General features: G+C 42.1%; 1 pseudogene; it reads left to right on the forward strand.

The window, feature by feature from the left end:
* Window positions 1–1107: 1107 nt before the first annotated feature.
* LOC141802662 (uncharacterized) lies at window positions 1108–2011 on the forward strand (annotated as a pseudogene).
* The last annotated feature ends 13741 nt before the right edge of the window (window positions 2012–15752 follow it).

The following is a 15752-nucleotide window of genomic DNA, read 5'->3' on the forward strand; positions in this document are numbered from 1 at the left end:
AAGAGAATAAAAGGATATCAAGGTTTATATGGTGTGGCAAACAACCAAGAATTCAGTTCAAAACCCTACAACTCCACAAAAAGAAAGAAGGTAGATCACTGCCGTGCTTAACAGACTACTAAAAAGCGGCTCACGTGAGACTTCTGGCATGCTGCTGTAACCCACAATATACAGCAAAATGGAAAAATCTGGAAACATCACAGTTAAATATTCCATTATAATCCATACTGGGTGGTAAAAGCCTTTTTGAGATGCACCATCACTGTTTAAATCAGTGTACAAAAATGTCTCTTGATCTGCGGTTTAAGAATGTAGATCACCATCACTTCAGAGACAATAGAGACAGTTAAGATGGATTGCTTTTGATCCAGACTTTGAACCAGCAAGAACTGATGGGAGGTTTAAGCAGTGGTTTGAAGCCAGTGTCACGTCCTTTTGTTCAATATCCCCCAAAGGACAACTGGACAGTTTCGAGGAATTAACTGATTCATATGGCTTCGAAAAACAGGACTTGTTCCGAGATTTACAAACTAGAACTTACTTCAATAAGAAAATTAAACCTCCAGACAAACTTGATCCTGATCTTATTGACATTTTTGTCAATGTGTACAAAGTAAAGGCACAAGGAAGCTAGTTTTAGTTATATATTCAAAGATTCAACCCACTAAAACTCATTCAACAAACAAGGTCTGATCTAAGTGAGAGAAAGAATCCAGTCTTGTCATTCCAGAAGAAGATTGGTTGAATATGTGTTCTGTGCTGTCCACCTCTACCAGTTCAGGTCTCTGGAGGGATTTTTACTGGAGAATTGTAATGAGGTACTTTACAACCCCAAAAATAAAATGCATCTGAACAGCAGAGGTTCGTGAGTGTGTGGTATCATTTCCAGTTTTCCTTTACTCTGTGTACAGCACAGTGGAGTCGTTCGCTCTCAATCTATCTGTTGTTTTACCTGTTACGGACTTTCACTCTTTTCAATCTTGCCATCTTATCGATCTATAGTAGTTTACACCAAGCACTCTGCCTTTTTTCCCACAAGAGTGTATACTTTTTCGGTGTTCTGACGACTGGTTTTCCTGTTAGCCTTTTAGCTCCCCAGCACTAGCGATGTCTCTCCACTCTAGCTCCAGCTCTCACTCTGACTCTCCTTCTGCGGCTTGTTTCTGCCCGATGTGTCAGATGTTTAGTTATTCCTCTTCCTCCTTTACGGATAATGATAATTGTATTAAATGTAGCCTATTTGTAGCTCTGGAGGCGAGGGTTACTGAATTGGAGACGCGGCTCCGCACCAAAGCTAGGCCACATTTAGCTAATGCTAGCTAAATGTGGCCCTGTAGCCGGTGCGGGCCGTCTTAGCTTAGCCTCCCCCCTCCCGGCAGATCCGGAGCAGCCAGGATGTAGTGGCTGGGTGACCGTGAGAGGGAAACATAGCCGCAAGCATAAAAATCGCACGCCGGATAACCGTAACGTTCACATTTCCCATAAATATGCCCCTCTTAGCAACACACCTGCTAAGAAACTCAACACTCTGGTGATTGGTGACTCGGTAGTACGGAATGTGAAATTAGTGACGCCAGACACCATAGTTCAGTGCCTCCCGGGAGCCAGAGCGGGCGACATTGAAGGCAACTTAAAACTGCTGGCAAAGGATAAACGTAGATTTCGTAAGATAGTTATACATGTCGGCGTTAATGACTCCCGACGTCGCCAGTCGAAAGTCACAAAGATTAATGTGGAGTCGGTGTGTGCTTTGGCCAAAACTATGTCGGACTCGGTAATTTTCTCTGGCCCCCTGCCAAATAGGGCAAATGATGAGATGTTTAGCCGTATCTCCTCATTCAACCGCTGGCTGTCGAACTGGTGTCCAGATAATGGCGTGGGTTTTATTGACAACTGGCGATCCTTCTGGGGCAAGCCTGGTCTAATTAGCCGAGATGGCGTTCATCCCACTCTGGATGGCGCAGCTCTTTTAACTAGAAATCTGGCTGATTTTATTAGTTTACCCATCTGACAACTCAGAGTGGAGACCAGGCAGCAGAGCAGCAGTCCTACACGCTCCTCTGCGTTTCCCTTAGTGCAGTTTCCCAGCCACTCCTGTTGTAACATAGAGACTGTGTCGGTTCCCCGACCAAGACCCTTTTTCTATAACAATAAAAATAACAATAACAACAATAATTATTATAACAACAACAACAATAATAATAATAATAATAAAGGAGTGAATTATGATAATCTTATAAAAATTAAAACTTCCGGTGCGGATGAACCACATGACGTTAAAGTCAAATGTGGTTTGTTAAATATTAGATCTTTATCATCTAAAGCTGTGCTAGTTAATGAACTTATATCAGATTATCACATTGATTTACTTGCTCTGACTGAAACCTGGCTGTGTGAGGGTGAATATGTTAGTTTAAACGAGTCCACTCCTCCCAGTCACCTTAATACTCATAACCCTCGAGACACAGGCCGTGGGGGGGGGAGTGGCAGCTAGCTTTTACTCTAGCTTTAATATTAGCACTAGACCTAAACTAGGCTTTAGCTCTTTTGAAAGTCTTTTTCTCAGTTTCTTGCATCCAGCTGTAAAAACCGCGCAACCATTTTTGTTTGTTATCGTCTACTGGCCTCCTGGCGCGTACTCTCAATTTCTCTCCGACTTTTCAGAGTTTCTTTCTAATATCGTTCTTCTTTTGGATGAAATTATCATTTTTGGTGACTTTAATATTCATGTGGACGTCGTTGACAATAGTCTTTGTATTGCCTTCATGTCTTTACTGGATTCTTTTGGTTTCACACAGTCTGTGAACCATCCTACTCATCGCTTTAACCACACCTTGGAACTTGTTCTTGCTTATGGCGTGGAACCTGTCAACTTGGCTGTCTTGCCGCAGAATCCTCTTCTGTCGGATCATTTCTTCATTACTTTTGAATTCTTGCTGTCGGATTTCTCACCTGCAAACAAAATCATCTTGTCCAGGAACTTGTCTGACAGAGCTGTAGACATTTTCAAGGAAGCAATTCCTGCTGCCTTGAATTCTTGCTCTACTTTTGCAGAGAGCTCTTGTGCTCCCTCTCAGCTTGATCAACTTGTTGCGGATACCACGGGTTCTCTTCAAGCCGTCCTCGATTCAGTTGCTCCACTCAGACAGAGGACTCTCAGACGACATCGTTCCGCTCCGTGGTACAACGCTCAAACTCGTGAGCTCAAACAACAATCGAGGAATTTAGAAAGAATATGGCGTTGGACTAAAACAACCGAATCCTGCTCGCGTTGGAAAAATAGTCTAAATGAATAAAGAAAGGCTTTGCGACTGGCGCGTGCAACTTACTACTCGACTCTTATAGAAGAGAATAAAAACAATCCCAGATTCCTTTTCAGCACTGTAGCCAGGCTGACAAACAGTCATAGCTCTACTGAGCCATGCGTTCCTCTATCGCTTAGCAGTTAGGACTTTATGAGCTTTTTTAACGATAAGATATGTTACATGTAACCGCGATAGAACCTTCGACCAAAGGCAAATTTGCGGAAACGTCGCTTAGAGCTAATATACTCCTGGACTGCTTCTCGCCTGTGGACCTGTCAGAGCTTGATTCAACTGTCTCTTCAGCCAAACCATCAACTTGTCCTCTGGATCCCATCCCAGCTTGGCTGCTGAAGGAAGTCTTTCCCTTGGTCGGATCTTCTTTACTAAGGATGATTAATGCGTCTCTACTGTCGGGCTACGTGCCCCAACTTTTTAAAGTTGCTGTTATTAAGCCTCTTCTTAAAAAGCCTACACTTGATTCAGGCTATTTGGTCAACTACAGACCGATATCTAACCTCTCTTTCGTTTCTAAGATCTTGGAGAAAGTTGTTGCGAGTCAGCTCTGTGGTTTTCTTCATAGCAACAGTCTTTTTTAGGTCTTTCAGTCTGGGTTCAGAGCCCACCACAGCACTGAGACTGCGCTGCTGAAAGTAACCAACGATCTACTTTTGGCTTCGGACAGTGGTCTTCTTTCTGTGCTTGTCTTGCTTGATCTTAGTGCCGCTTTCGACACTATTGATCATTGCATTCTTCTGCGGAGATTAGAGAGTCTTCTTGGTATCTCAGGAACCGCTTTAGCCTGGCTTCGATCGTATCTTTCGGATCGACATCAGTTTGTTCATGTGAACAACATCTCTTCTTCGCACACCAGGGTGCAATATGGAGTTCCTCAAGGTTCAGTGCTCGGAACGATTCTTTTCATCTTGTATATGCTTCCTCTCGGCACTATATTGAAGAAACACTCCATAAACTTTCACTGCTATGCAGATGACACTCAGCTTTACTTGTCAATGAAGCCTGAAGAAACCAACCGCTTATCTAAGCTTGAAGCATGCCTCAAAGACGTAAGGTCCTGGATGAGCAGAAACTTCTTACTGCTGAACTCAGAGAAGACTGAAGTCATTGTTCTTGGACCCAAACATCTCAGAGAAGCTTTCTTGAACAACATCGCCGCCTCTGACGACATCAGCTTGGCTTCCAGCACCACTGTCAGGAACCTGGGAGTTCTTTTGGATCAGGACCTGTCCTTTCTCTCTCACATCCAACAGGTCTCAAGGACGGCATTTTTTTCATCTTCATAATATCAAGAGAATTAGACACATCTTGTCTCGGAGCGACGCTGAGAAACTGGTCCATGCTTTCATTTCTTCTAGGCTGGACTACTGTAACTCTCTTTTATCCGGCTGTCCTAATAAGTCTACTAGGACTCTTCAGCTGGTTCAGAATGCTGCCGCTCGGGTACTGACTTGGACTGGGAGGAGAGAGCACATCTCTCCAGTGTTAGCGTCTCTTCACTGGTTACCTATAAAATCTAGGATAGATTTTAAAATTCTTCTTTTGACTTACAAAGAGCTTAATGGCAATTGGGCCATCGTATCTTAAAGACTTAATCGTTCCGTATAATCCGTCTAGGTCTTTGCGTTCTCAACATGCAGGTCTGCTCATTGTACCGAGGGTCTCTAAAAGTAGTATGGGAGGTCGAGCCTTTAGTTATCAGGCTCCTCTTCTTTGGAATAACTTACCGGTTGAGGTCCGGGGAGCAGACACGGTCTCAACCTTTAAGAGTAGACTTCAAACTTTCCTTTTGATAAAGCTTACAGTTAGAGCTGGATCAGATCTGAACCAGCTCCTAGTCATGCTGCTATAGGTTTAGACTGCTGGGGGGAACTGACACACAGGGCTCCTGTTTCCCTCTTTTTCTGTCAGTCTAACTTCTAGTCTTACTGTCCTGTTAAAGTTACTGACCATACACCTCTCTGGGAGGCTCTGAGTTTATCTCAAAGGTTCCTGGGGATCGGTGAAATAGACGGCCTGCTGCTGTGCTCCTGTTAGACTCCAGCTGCTACGGCTTTGGATTGTTGCCAGAAACGGCCTGCTGGTTTCTCCTTAACTGTCGCCACAGCACCAAACTTCAGACTGCGTCTATCTGTCTCTCTCTCTCCCTTTCTGTGTGTGTGTGTGTGTGTATGTGTATGTGTGTGTGTGTGTGTGCGTGTGTGTATCCCTATTCCCCCCCCCTTATTCTCTCTCCCACTCTCTCTCTATCTGTCTCTCTCTAACACCAACACAGTCGAGACAGATGTCTGTCTAACATGACAGACATCAGTCTAACACTTGCTTAATGCTGCAAAGTCCTGTACTCATGGTGGATTAAGTTAAGATAAGACTCCTTATCTTGTCTTGATGTTGGGTTTCTGCTAATAAAATTTTATTAACATTTACGGGTCTAGACCTGCATCATATCACAATAGTGTGTTCATATTGCCTCTGTATGAACCGTCCTTCAGACGCCTTCAGTTTGAAGAGAAGGAGGTTAAAATCTGGTCTGAGGACAGTATTTCATCCCTTCAGGGATGCTTTGAATGCACAGACTGGCATTGTTTCCTTGATTCCTGCAATGATGTTAATGAACTCTGTGACACTGTCTCCTCCTTTGTTTCTTTTTGTGTTAACTCTGTTTTATCTACAAAAAGGTTGTTACCTATCCAAATAACAAACCTTGGGTAACTAAGGAACTTAAGATGGTTTTAAACAAAAAGAAAAGGATTTTTCTACACTGGAGACCTTCTTGAGAGGAAAGCTGTCTCTAGAGAGGTGAAGAGAGAAATTCTAAGAGCTAAGGTAACTATAAAAACAAAATAGAAACGATCTTCAGCACTGGTGACATTAGAGCGGCCAGGCTAGGTCTGAAGTCTATAGCTGCTATTAATAAGAATGCTGACAAGTCCAAGCATCACATCAGCATTACTGGTGTCACTGATACTGACCTGTCAAACACATTCAATGCCTTTTTCTCTTGGTTTGAGAGGTCTGACTTCACCCACAATGTTACTAGGGTGAAGGATTCTCTTGTTCCTCAGTGTGATTTTCAGATATGTCAGGATCAGGTGACAGAATTATTAAAGAAAACTAATGTTAGGAAGGCTGCTGGCCCTGATTCTATCTGCGGTTGCACTCTTTGTCACAGTGCAGACCAGCTCAGTGAAGTTTTCTGTACATTTTTTCCTTTTTCAGATGTGAGCCAATCAATGCCAGCTTCCGGCATCATGGAAAAGTTCGACTATAACGCCTGTTCCTAAATCCAAAAGAACTGAGTGACTTTAGACCTGGGGCTTTAACGTCATTGGTGATGAAAGCTTTTGAGAGAATTTTGAAAGAGGAGCTTGTATTCTTGGTGTAGGAGTGGAAGATGCAAAACTCTTTATTTTCAACAGCATTTTCAAGCATCAGGAGAAGCCAAAATCACATGCTGGACTTTTATGCGTCGACTTTTCTTCAGTTTCTAATAAGATGCACCCACTCCTTTTAACTGATCGTCTTTCTTTTTCTTTTATGTTGCCTGATCAGTTCTTATTGCTAATTTTAAACTTTTGAACTGACAGGAAACAGCAGGTCTTTGTTAATGGAGTCATGTCTGATGTGTCTAACACAGGCTCTCCCCAGGGCTGTGTTCTGTCACCACTTCTTTTTATTCTATACACAGACAGCTGCAGATCTTGTAAAGAAGGAAGCTATCTGGTTAAATTCTCTGATGACACAGTGCTGTTATCCCTTCTCCGAGATTCAGAGTCCGACCATGGTGGTGCCCTTCCGGCTTTTATTGACTGGTGTGATGACAATTTCCTTGACTTAAATGTGTCAAAAACAAAGGAGCTTACTGTTGATTTTAAAAGGAATTGTGTTGAAACTAAAGCCAGTTCCATTCATGGAAATGTGTAGAGATTGCTGAATCTTACAAGTATTTCGGTACTGTGTTTGACTCTCAGCTCAGGTTCAGCACTAACACTGAGAGCATTGCTTGTTGATGTCAACAAAGAATCCACTTACTGAGGAAGTTGAAGTCTTTTAATGTCTGTAACAAAATACTAAATATTTTCTACAGGTCCTTTATTGAAAGTCTTTTGACATTTTCTTTTATCTGTTGGTTTGATGGTTTGTCTGTCAAAGACAGAAACAGCCTGTACAGCCTTTTTAAAAGCTGCTCCAAAATAATAGGAGTCCAGCAGAGATCTGTGTTCTTTATGGAAGAGATAGGTGGTCATAAAGACAAAAGGTCTGTCAGTCTAACTTCTAGTCTTAATGTCCTGTTATAGTTACTGACCATACACCTCTCTGGGAGGCCCTGAGTTTGTCTTGTACGTCACTCAGGATCAGTGATTTGGACAGCCTGCTGCCGTGGACCTGTCAGACTCCAGCTGCTACGGCTTTTTACAGTTTAACCATAATCAACACTACGATGCCAAACTACAGACTGCATCTGTGTGTGTGTGTGTGTGTGTGTGTGTGTGTGTGTGTGTGTGTGTGTGTGTGTGTGTTTGTGTGTGTGTGTGTGTGTGTGTGTGTGTGTGTGAGTGTGTGTGTGTGTGTGTGTGTGTGTGTGTGTGTGTGTGTGTGTGTGTGTGTGTGTGTGTGTGTGTGTGTGTGTGTGTGTGTGTGCGGCCCCCCCAACTCCATCCCAGTCTCTTCAGATGTCTGTCTAACATGAGTCTGGTTCTGTCCGAGGTTTCTGCCCGTTAAAGGGAAGTTGTTCCTCTCCATTGTAACTTGCTAAATGCTGCAAAGTGCTGTACTCATGGTGGATTAAGATGAGATCAGACTCCTTATCTTGTCTTGGTGTTTGGGGACTAGATATGTTGATGTTTTTGGAAAGGGTCCTGAGACAACATTTGATAACAAATGCCTGATTGTTATCAAAAACAAATGGACAACAATTTTCCTGTCCATCTTGCAAATCCAGTTGCCAGTCGTAGAGAGGGAGCACCCACAGGCATTGTCAGCCTTGCATCTCAGTTCAGAGCAATTGGTGCTGGTCCCCATCCATATGTCGAACTTCCAGATGAAGAGTCCATGCAACAGAAACGTGCATCCTGGCACAAAACATGTGGAAAGCTTTACAGGCCAGCAGCAGCTGACAATGGTAAATGGTAAATGGTAAATGGACTTGAGCTTATATAGCGCTTTTCTAGTCATGGACCACTCAAAGCTGCTGTACACCACAGGTCACACTTACCCATCCTCACCCATTTGCTCTCACATTCACACACTGATGGATCCAATCTTTACTGTGACAGCTATCCATCAGTACATCTATCACAGTCACGCCCTTTCATACCCATTCACACACCACTGACGCAGCAGTGGGAGCAACTAGGGGTTAACTGTCTTGCCCAAGGACACATCGCCATGTGTCGCCCAGAGCTGGGCTTGCAAAAAAACGTTATCCCAAAGTGCTGCTTCCTGTTATAGACCGGCTAAAAGGACAACAGAGCATCTCGACTGTTATCAAGTCCCTCTGTTAGTGGTGGACCAACCACTAATCACCAAGATTATTAAAAAAAACAAAAACAAAACATACACCTGTTTTACATGTTTTATGGACCTATGATTTTCATACTGTTTTTTAAGTTAAAATGGCTTACATTGGCCATACGCTAGAAATATCAGTTGCTACTCCTGATCCTGAATCAATATGTACTTATCATGTATGGATCAGTTAATCAATACAGTTTCCATGTTCTGTTATGGTCGGTGGTAGGTTTGTAGCCTTCAACGCCCCCTAGAGGGCAATGTTTTGATTCGCTCACTTGACCCTCGAACCAAAATTGTTCTGTAGACCCTTTCAGTCAATTTAGGCAAGGCAAGGCAAGTTTATTTGTAGAGCACAATTCATACACAAGGCAATTCAAAGTGCTTTACCGCTAAAATAAAATAAAATCATTGCATAAAATCACATCATAAAACTTTAAAAATGATTAATTAAATTAAAAGAGGAGAGTGCAGATTAAATACTTTCAGTTGTATGCAATGCTAAACAGAACTGTTTTCAGCCGGGCTTTGAACATTGTCAGTGTTGAGGCCTGTCTCGCATCTTCTGACAGACTGTTCCAGATTTTGGGCGCATAAAACTGGAAAGAAGTCTCACCGTGTTTAGTCCTGACTCTGGGCACCAGCAGGAGACCTCTCCCTGAGGTTCTCTGAGGTGAATTTGGAAGTGAAAACAAAACTTTTTCATCAGCTTGAAACGAAAATAAGAAATTACCCATACATGGAACCCCACTGCTAACTCTATTAGAATCATTGATTGAAATTAGCATGGGAAAAATGCATCACATTTTTCCTAAGGAACTGCAATCTATTCTGATGTAAGTCAAATGGTTTTTATCTTGAATAATACAGGTACTAAACAAAATATAGTCTTAGTCAAAAAAATTGACTTTCTTACCTCAAAATCAGTTTTTTCTGTATAGAATCTGCATGCAGCTGTTTCCAGCTCTGACAGTCACCATGTGTGACCAGGGTGTAAAGTGGGTAAACACTGAAATGATCATGTGACTCCCATCTTATCCCTGATTGGTGAAATTGGTGGTGTTACAACTCTCCCTATGTTACAACCATACCTAGTCTCCCTTATTCTGAAGTGTGAAACACAAAAAATGCAGAAAGCTGTGACCCGAGAGAATAGAGTCTGAGGAGCCATTTACTCAACAAAGGTTTTAGTATGAGACGCAAGAGTATTGTTTAATTTAATTTAATTTATTTGAGTTACAGGGACAATGCATATTAATAGACATTTACAGTAAATATGCCAGAGTTAGCCAAAAGGCTAATTTTCATCTGTAGTCCCCGGCCAGATGTTAAAATGGGCAACCTAAAAAGCACAAGATGAAATAAAACAGAGCAGAATAAAAGAATGCAGAGTTAGTTATTAAAAAAAAACAAATCACACCCTAAAGTTAAACAGTACTAGGATCTGAGAGAGAAGAAGAGAGAGACAGAGAGAGAGAGAAAGAGAAATAAAATAAAATAATTATATTACATACGGGTAAATAACCACATATATGAAAAAGAGAGGGAGCTGCATAAAGTAGGTTTCCAAATCATGCAAAGCATATAAAGAAACAACAGAAAAACACAAAATACAAGGCCATGCAAGTAAGAGACATAAGGTATACCAAGGTATTGTTAACACTGGACAGATCTATATAAAAGCATATGATTATTAAAATAAAGCATGCATGACTGGGTTGAGCAGCAGAGGAAGAGAAACAAAACCAAAAGTGCAACATAGCACAGAAAAAAACAACAACAACATACAGCCAGTTCTTGCATGCACAAGACAAATTTGTAGAAGGCAGACACGAGCTGGCAGGGACAGGGGTAATGGTTTTAGTGCTGGCAGTTTTGACTTTTTATAAGCCACTGTTTTAAGTAAGACCTGAATGACTGATATGTGTTGAGCTCTCTGACAGTGGATGGTATGTTATTCCATTCTCGAGAGGCTTGGACAGAGAAAACTGACTGACTAAAAGTGCTTTTCGAAGAGGGATAATGCAGTCTCCTCTTGTGACTCCTCTTGTGTGATGGGAATTTGATCTAAGACTGACAAAATCAGAAAGTGGTGGGGGAGCCATATCATGTATGATTTTATAGACGAGACATGCATTTATGTGTATTACCAAGTTTTCCCAGCTAGAAGCTTATGCTTTTTCAGAATCTCACAATGATGAAATTGTTTTTGTTGTTTGTCAAAGACTTTAAGTGTTTGCTTATACAAAGACTGAAGTGGTTTCAAGGTTGGTTGACCAGCCTGGGACCAGCTAGTTAGACAGTAGGTCACGTGAGAAAATATCATTGAATGCATGTACATCTTGGCTGCTTCGGTGGACATGGAGTTCCTGATAACTCTGAAATTTGCAAGGTTAAACTTCACCCGTTTACAGACTTTTTTTACATGTTCCCTGAATTTTAGATTAGAATAAAGAATAACACCCAGGTATTTAAATTCTTTTACAATCTGTAGCTTTTCACCTGATACAATAATATCAGGGTCTTCAGAGTCACCTGTTTTAGTGAAGAACATTCCAACTGTTTTAGATAAATTTAGTTGGAGACAGCACTGATTGAGCCATGCTGTAATTTTAGCCATTGCATTGGTGAGTTTTAGAGCTACTTCTGCTTTGGTCAAACCATGTACATACAAAACAGTGTCATCAGCATACATTTGGATATGAACCTCAGGACACACAGATGGCAAGTCATTCATCATCAAACAGAATAGGAGTGGGCCCAATATGGATCCCTGCGGAACACCAGTTGACAAGTAGAGGGCTTCAGATTGATGGTTATATATTCGCACAGTTTGATATCGATTATGAAGATATGACTCTACCCATTTAAGGGCATCAGAAGAAAAATTAAATGCGGATAACTTAGATAAAAGAACCCCACGATTGACAGTGTCAAAGGCTTTCCTGAGGTCCAGAAAAACAGCACCTACAAAGCCCCGACCATCTAGTAGTGACTTGATTTTTTCAATAAGGAGCCAATTTGCCGTCTTGGTTGAGTGGTTAGATCTGAAGCCAAACTGCATTGGATGCAGATGAAAAGAACTGTTGTTCAAGTAGTGTATAATTTGCTCAGCTGCCCATTTCTCTGCAACTTTGGACATTACTGGTAAAATACTGATAGGTCTATAATTACAGGGGGAATGGGGATCACCGGATTTGTAAATTGGTGTGACAACTGCTGATTTCCATACTGTTGGAAATTCTCTTTCAGATATTGAGAGGTTAACAATACTTGTGACATGTTTGACAAGTGATGGACAAAGATTTTTTAACATGGTGGTGTCCATTCCAAAAACATCTTTTGCTCTTGATGGTTTTAGAGATGTAATGATTTCTGAGATTTTTAAATTATCAGCATTTTTAAAACTAAAAGGTGGCTCCATTGTGTTTACTGTATGCCCACCTTCAGGGTTTGTAGAGAATCCCTCTGCAATAGATGCCACTGAATCAACAAAGTACTGATTAAGAGCTCCAGCTACCTGGGCTGGGTCCTTTGCCAAGTTTCCATTAAGATTAAGTTCGATTGATTTGCCTGTATTGTGGTGTTGTCCGAGGAGCTTTATTAACTGGTTCCATATTATCTTAGGATTACCCTTTGCCTCACTAATAACAGAAATGAAAACTCAGCCCTTGCTTTCCTCATTCCCCTAGTTACTTTATTTCTTAACATGGAAAATTTGTATTTATCATGAAACAGTTTAGTTCTGATGGCTTTTTTCAAAGCAAGATCCCGTTCTTTCATTAATTTCAAAATGTCAGAGTTTATCCAAGGAAGGCTGTTTTTTTTTTTTTTTTTTACCTCAGCACTTAATCTTTTGTGAAAATTCTTTGATGATCAGCTGCATTTTGTTCATAAATACAAAACTGCCCTCTTTTAAGTCCTTTTCAGAAAGTAGCTCAGTCCAGTTAAAATCCTGAACTGCTCTTTTAAAATGGTCCTCTTTGCACCTGGGGATCCTAACAGATTCATGTTCTGGGACATGAGAGGGGCTGAATCTCCTATTTGTTAATTTTCTGGCCACCAGTACAAGATTATGATCAGAGAGTCCAGTAATCAGATTGAGAAATTTTGTAATTCTCTCAGGCCTGTTACTGAATACCAGGTCAATCTGAGTTCTGGTCGACTGAGTTATTCTTGTTGGACCCGTAACCAGCTGTGAGAGGTCATAACCATCAGTTATTTTTTTGAGTTTTTTTCTTTTTAATTTGTCCTCCCAGTTAACATTTAGATCTTCCATTATTATCACCTCTTTTTTAAAATTGCATCCTTTAAGCATGTTTTGGAGTTTTTCATAAAAACATTGTTAGCGGAGGGTGGGCGATAAATAACAATGAGAATGAAAGACATTTGTGGTGATAGAGTGATATTCAAACCAATACATTCAAGTTCACAGTTTACCCAAGTCAATTCGTGACATTGTATACAGTCTTCTACATAGACCTTAACTCCGCCCCCCTTTGATGTCACTCTGTCTCTTCTGAAGAGATAGCCTGTTACTTCGATTGATGAAGATGGTGTTGCAGTTCTGGCTTAGCTGACCAAAACTGCAAACTTTGAAAACGGCCTGGAGTGGCGTGTAAACAGTAAGCTGGAGTTTTCAGTGGAAATGCTGGCGTCACACTCCGCTCTGCACATGCAGTCCAACAGTACCACTGTTACGATAGTGGTGGTCTACCGTGTTGTTCTTGTGCTGCTCAATCTGCTGAATCTGCTGACTGTCTTTAACAAACGAGCATCTGTTGCTCCATGTTACATGGCTGGCAGCATGGGATCCTCACTCCTCTTTCTTTTTTCCTCCAAGGTGATCACTCTAATTACACTCACCTGCTGAGCCTGGGGATCTGACGGTTGACACCTGGGATTCTCCAGAAAGCAGGGACAGGCTTTCTAGCAGGAGCTCTACCTCCTGATCCAGCATGTCTGTCAGTTTCTTTGTTTCTTTCAAACTGTCCTGGAAGGTTGAGGTGAGGTTGGACGAGGCAAGCCGGGTGCCCCTACATTTGCTTCACCTAGTAAGTTGTGCGTTAGAAGCACTAGGTAAGTGTGGTTGTGCCACCCATGTAGTTTTCTCTCCTTGGCACCTTTTTTTTTAGAGAAGCTAGTTAGGATTATTTGTTGTTGTTTTTTTAAGAGATAGAGAATAGTTAGACCTGGGCCCTGTTCTACGAAGCAAGTTCAGCCTAGCGAGATAGCCTTGGAGCCACCTCGCTGTACTGAGCGCGGTAGCCGGCGGTCTCGCTACACGGTTTTACGACGCTGGTTATCAACCTCTTAAGTGGATCCAGCTCGGCAATGAGCGCGTGCACACATATAAGGAGCCCGCTGCATCTGACCAATCGCGAACATGGAGCAGTCTGGAGCGTCAGAGCAGGCCGGAGAGAGAAGGACCGCATACTTCATACAGGAGGAGCAGGAGGTGATCATGAAGAAGTATGACGAGCTGAAACATGTAATTAACGTGAAAAGCAGCACCGTCGCCGCTGCTAAAGCACGGAAGGAGTGCTGGCAGAAAATTGCTGACAGTCTAAATGCGTAAATGTAGTGCAAAAAAAATCTTTTGTGCCATTATCATCCTGAAATATCACTGTTCACCATGCACTTTTACTGTAACATGCACCATACCTAATTTATGTCTTAGATTAATTTACTCATTTGTTCTTTCCTATCGTGTTTACATTTTTTGTGTGATATGTAGCCCACATGAGCCCTACATGAATTCCTGTCACAATTTTAAGACGGCAATAAAATATTGTCATGGAACAGAAGTGTTGGCATTGAAGATCTTATTACGGCAGTGAGAGTTCTTCATTCCCTTTAACTACCTGTTGAAAGTGTCATGTACTACCAACCCCTCCCTGGAAAACCGGTACCTTTCATAAAGGTGGTAATCCCAAAAAGAGAGTGGGTCGGTGCGGTCCCTGAAAACTCTCGCACGCCGGAGTGTTCCTCGGACAATGCGAGCTCCGATATCCACGGGATCCTCTAGGAACAGACAAGCCATTTTTTCGTGAGGGCTCATTGGTCAGTGGGCGGGGTTTTTATAGTCCGCGAGTTTAATCTGGAACCTAACCTGCCCCGCAGCACGTTAGCCGTTCAGCGTATGTTGCCATGGAGACTTGCCTCTCTGAGGAGTGATCCCGTGTTGTAGAACAGGGAATCCAGAACCTATCCTCAAAGCTATCTCACTAGGCTGTAATCCTGCTTCGTAGAACAGGGCCCTGGTTTTGTTTTATTAAGTTCATTTGTTTGGCACAACCACTTTGGTCCAGTCCTCACCCCCCACCTTGTTTGTCAAGCAGTTTCGGCTTGTGCTGGAATAAACTGCTTGCTTATATTTACAACCCTACTTTGGCTTTGTCAGTTTGGCTTTGTCAGTTTGGCTTTGTCAGTTTGGCTTTGTCAGTTTGTTTTCTTGATTGTGTTTCACTTCTGCACAGTAATTAGGGACGTAAAACTCCACTTCTGCTCTTAGCATTCACCAATACACCAGATGATCGGCTCAACTCTACTTCAGTGGAGATCTACCAAAAGCTGCTTCTGGACAAGACAGTTATAGCACCAACTACAGGCTTGGCATGCTTACTACAGCGTTTTCCGTCTTAGCGTTTCAGTGTAAACACAGATTTTGGGGTGAAACATTGTGTAAACGGGGCCTGAGGGTCTATAAATCCTGACAAGTCTCTGTTTCCCTGGTAATAACGTACACAGAGCATATCAAATGTTGAACATTAGAGTGATTCAACATTGTGAAAAATATCTGCTCATTTCAACCTGATGTCAGCAGCAGGTTTCAGAGAGGTGTCAGAAAAACAAGCGATCAGGGTCAGAAACTGTGCCATGTTAGACCGCAGCAGGGGGAACATCTCTGACTCACTCAGC

The sequence above is a fragment of the Halichoeres trimaculatus genome, unplaced genomic scaffold (genome assembly GCF_033239565.1).
Source record: "Halichoeres trimaculatus isolate MK-OKI-2021-1 unplaced genomic scaffold, fHalTri1.1 fHalTri1_scaffold_14, whole genome shotgun sequence".
In the NCBI taxonomy this organism is placed as follows: Eukaryota; Metazoa; Chordata; class Actinopteri; order Labriformes; family Labridae; genus Halichoeres; species Halichoeres trimaculatus.